Raw genomic sequence first — 5,264 nt, 5'->3', positions numbered from 1 at the left:
ACCTGCACCTAACTCGTTGTCTCTGTACTTCTGTTTGTGAGTTTTGTGTCCACTTGCTACTTCATAGGAAGTACCTTGTGTGTATCTGGTTCTGCTTGTCCCTTTTCCCTTCCTCCGTATCTTCCTCCTGTGTTCTAGCCATCTTCCTGTATTTTCCAGTCTGTTCCATGTGAACAGAGCCCTGTCCTCTCTGCCTTGTCCACCGCACCTGCAGTTTTGCTCCGCTCTGACTTGCCCACCACTCCGGCGGCTTCCCTCTGCTCTGCCTTACCCACCGCTGCAGCGGCTTCACTCTGCTCTGACTTGCCCACCGCTCCGGTGGCTTTTCTCTGCTCTGCCTTGCCCACCTCTCCGGCGGTTCCGCTCTGCACTGCCTTGTCCACCGCACCTGTGGTTTCTCTCTGGTCTGCCTTGTCCACCGCTCCGGCGGTTCTGCCTTGCCCACCGCACATGCGGTTTTCGCTTTGCTCTGCTTGCTCACCACACCAGCAGTTCCTCGCTGCTCTGCCTTGTCCTCGGCACCTGCGGTTTTTGCTTCGCTCTGCTTGCTCACCGCACCAGCAGTTCCTCTCTGCTCTGCCTTGTCCTCCGCTCCGGCGGTTTCACTTTATTCTGCTTGTCTACCGCATCTGCGGCTCTGTACCTGTCTCCCAGTCTGTACTGGACCCTATCCAGCCTGCGCTCCAACCTGCTAGTACCTCCCTGTCTGCACTCCAGCCGTGCTTGCCAGTATCTCCCTGTCTGCATACCAGCCATGCTCAGCCATGCTGGCCAGTATCTTCCTGTCTGCATACCAGCCATGCTTGCCAGTGCCCACCTGTCTGCATACCAGCCGTGCTTGCCAGTGCCCACCTGTCTGCATACCAGCCGTACTTGCCAGTACCCACCTGTCTGCATACCAGCCGTACTTGCCAATACCCACCTCCTGTATGCCAGTCTAACCTGCCTGTTCCTGCATTCCCCGGTGTGGGTCAACAACTGTGAACGGGCTCTGACCTGGAGTCGCACATGGTCCCTCTGCTCGGTTCCTCCTTGGTCCATGGAGTCAACTAAGCCGCAGTGCGACCTTGGTCGGATTGGGTTGATACTTAGTTACGCCCCTCCAGGCACTCCTCGGTTCATGGTACAGTGGGATCACTAATCACGATCACGCCAGTCAGTCTGGGTGCGAGCGTAACAGTTTGCTCAGGCCATGGTTCCCGTTGAGCCCCACGGCCTTTCGCTCTCAGAGACATTTTGAATTCTTGTCTGGCGAATACGTGCACCAAGAAAAATTTTTTTCTCAAGCTATGGCCCAGGCGATTTACGCACCAGCCCAAATTGATCTATCAGCACTCGTTCCTGCAGTACTATGGGGATCCAAAACGAAGCCGTGCATTTGTGGAGCAATGCATGCTGCATTTCAAGTTCAATGCTCACTATTTTCCTACCGATCGGGTTAAAGTGGCATTTATGATGTCCTACCAAGCGGGTGACGCCTTGAAATGGATCACCCCCCTATGGGAAGCATGGGATCCTATCGTCTTTGACCTGCAGGCCTTACTGGTGGCCTTTCTAATGGTCTTCGATGTCCCTAATCCTGAAGCTTCTGCTAAAGCTTCCCTTCCCAATATCCCGGAGCAGCCCCGATGGGTAATGTGTGTAGGTAGCCTACCAGTCCTCCAGCCCGAATAGACTGCTGCCCACCCAGAATCCACACAGGATGACTATGCTCCACAGAATACTTCTCTTCCCAACCTCAAGAGGCAGTCCAGATGTGCTAGGCGTAGAGGTAAACCGTCACGCCAGGTTCTGTCCTCCCAAAGACCTCCTGTTCCCTAGCCTGTAGAGACAGCTTTCTGCACAGAATCCATGAAGGATGACTATGTTCGTCAGGCAAAGCAGAAGCCAGAACTCAGTCACAAAATCGGATTGCGGTCCCGCTGCGGTGGTCTTGGACCCCCTGACGGTCTTTGTCCAGCGAAGGTTGGAGAATCCCAAGACATTAGGCCTGTAGGAGAGGCTGCCCTTGGCGTTAGTGTTTCCTCTCTACAGATGACCATAACTGTCTCCGTGGCAAGTGAAGGCCTCGGATTAACTGGAAGTTTCGGGCTTAAAGCCTTGAAGAGTCGGTGTCTGATTCCCGTCCAACAACTCCAGAAGCCGGTTTGGGCATTGTCAGCAGAAGGACGAGCCCTAATCAGAAACAGTCAAAATATGTCTGTATAAATTAAGCTCCAGATTGGAGCTTTACACATGAAGACGTTCACATTCCAGGTGCTGACTGGCTTACCCACAGGTCATCCAGAGCCGAGAGATCTAGTGCCCGCTCAGGTCTGGAGATCCTGCATGGTGTATCCTGGGGGACTGCTAAGGTACAAGGGGTGTCCAGTCCCCACATCTTCAGGACAGTCAGCAGTTTATTCTTCTTCACCAGATCTGCTAGTCGCTGACTCGCTGTGTGCTGAAGTCTCTGAAGGAAGGGAAGAGGAGGCGATGTCCCCACACAGTCTCGACGATTGTACCAATGATCTGGCTTCAGGTACCATCCCGCCTTACAGACATGTCATCTCTGAAACCAGTCTGAAGATGGTCCTAAGTTGTTAGCCTCTGCTGCTTCCAGAATTTGAAGATTGAATGGTCTGGAGCTGCGCTGGATGTTGCTTGGCTATAAGAGAAAAAGAAAACACAAGAAGGTGATTACATAAGAACAGTATATAGTAAAGTTCAGGAAAGCTAGAGGCTCTCTACATATGTCAACCAATGATTGGCAGATTTTGTCACTATCTGCTGATCATTTAACATGTAGGGGGCTTACAATCTCTCCACTGACAAATTTGACATCTGAAAGGAAACATTAGTGGTATAAGCCTCATCCGAGCAGTAGTGCGGCTCAGATCAGCGACTTTCACTGTTATTAGTAATCTGACGGATTTGGAAAAAGAGATTAAAGCAATGGAAACTATTCATAAATGAGTCTGTATAAAACATCTCCTCTAATACTTACTGGCACAGGAACATGTGGGGGACACATTCTAAGGGATTCCACCGAGTTCCAGTCAATACGCTGGAAAAACCTATGGGCTCTGATGTTACCATGGACCCCGAGGCGCCTGGCAGGATCTTCCCGGAGGAGCTACAAAAGAAAAAAAAAAATATTTATATTTATATAACAGCTTCATAAATAAAATGTAACTAAAAAAATAAATATTATATATATATTTAAAAAAAAAGCCTAATATTAGTGTTTTTATTCTGACATCTTCAGTAATACATGACAGGTAATATATACCATCACGTCATCCCTGCAAGTGTTTACGTGTTATATTGAACACGTAAACACTTGACCTAACATGAGATTCCACTCCCTTCCACCAACGGAGCTGAATATAATAGTAAATTGCCGCTAACATCATGTACTGACCTTTTTAATGATGTTCTTCGCCTCCTTGTTGAAAGCGTTGAATAGTCCTCGATGGTATTTGGACCTGCTGGTAATCATGATGTTCAAAATGATGCCAAATGCATACCAGTCTACCCCAGCATTGTACTCCTCCACAGCCAGCATCTCAGGAGCCATGAAGCCTGGTGTCCCAGCGTATTCGGTGGCTGTCCGGTCTCCATAGATGTTCTCAAGTGCCAGACCGAAGTCGGCAATCTTTATATGGCCCGTCGCAGCCACCAAGATGTTAGAAGGCTTGAGATCTCTGTGAAGAAGACAAATGGATTCTTATCAGTGTCCGCTGTATAATTATCAGTAATGCTGTGTGTAGTTATTGGCATCACTGGTGGAGGAGGATTAGATGTATTTCTAGTTACCGGTGGATGATGCCCTTAGAATGCAGGTGTTGAATTCCACACAGAAGTTCTGCGGCGTAGAATCTGGCCGAAAGAAAAGAGGAGAGAATAGTATTTAGTGACTGAGAAACTCAGAAATATATATTGCCCAAAAGACTAGACAGGCAGGACTTTTCAGGATTTTATATTTCTGGTTATTATATACAGATATTTATATTAGTATAATGGTCTAGAAGGGCAGTCGCACATATCGCACTGATTATAAGGCACCTGGACCTGCTCATCCTAAGTATAGGACATCAATGTTAAAGTAGTGGATAACCTCTTTAAGTTCCTTCTTGCCTATAGGGATACACAATTACTACTATTACAATGTATATTCATATGGTGTTAAAGGATTATCCAGGATCAGACAAACATGGTGTCTTTCTTTAAAAAATAACGCCACATGACTAATGTGACTGAGGATGAGCTGCGATGCCTCACACAACCTGTGGACAGGTGCGGTGCAATTTTTGGAAATAAAAATTAGAGCTGTATTTTTCTAAGTGTTTCCCTAATAACATCCCTGTGAATGGAAGATATGAATTTACGTGAACGTTGGGGCTAACAATCTAATCAATCTAGTCAGTCTCATTTAGAAAATACATAGCTGTATGGCTGAGACTGTGAATACTGTACCGTGCACTGGGGATGTCAAGACACCCCTTCCTCATCAGGAGATGGTTGAATTCGCCACAGGTGACATACTCCATCCCAAGAAGCACAAGCTCCTGTCAGAGAAGACGTAGAAATCAGTCGTATGATAAAGTCATTGTAGCCGTCCTACATTTGCTAACACTCAATAATCAGTGATTTCTTCTGCGATTTCTTCTGTGATCGATCTCTGTTCCACTTACTCCTGAAGATATAGTTACATAATAATAGCAATAATGATACTTTCTTCTTTTACTATGTGTTTATTAGTTATTCTAACTATACACATATAGAAGATATATCTACATATGTAGAATGTGATGGGCTAAATGTACAGCATTACTTTTCACTGTAATGTTGCCTTCTGCATTTCTCACCATTGTGAAGTACTCATTAAGAATGACATCCATAGGGGTGGACAAATGACTTCAGATATTGGGAGCCAGTTGGCCCACTCCAAGATTTTCCATAGACTTCAATAGAGAAACCCCAGAAGTTAACCGTCAGCATCATATTTCTAGGCACATTGCCTGGTTCCCAGGGTTTGTCCAGTGTTCCCACAGTAAGTGACAGCTACACATACAAGGAGCAGGACATGAAAATGTTTCCAATGCTGAAATGTTAACAAACACCATATATAAATGTGGACATATCCTGTGCATATAGATGAGTGCACTTTATTCTTTATCCAATATTAATGAACAGGTCACAATGTTACCTTGGTCTGAAAGGCGAATGTGCCATGAAGAAGGAAGGGGCTACCAGATGCAAGTTGTAACACACTCCGCTCC

Source organism: Phyllobates terribilis, unplaced genomic scaffold, assembly GCF_046119375.1.
Source record: "Phyllobates terribilis strain yellow unplaced genomic scaffold, ASM4611937v1 Scaffold_11__3_contigs__length_659146591, whole genome shotgun sequence".
Lineage (NCBI taxonomy): Eukaryota > Metazoa > Chordata > Amphibia > Anura > Dendrobatidae > Phyllobates > Phyllobates terribilis.
This window is presented reverse-complemented; position numbering follows the sequence as displayed.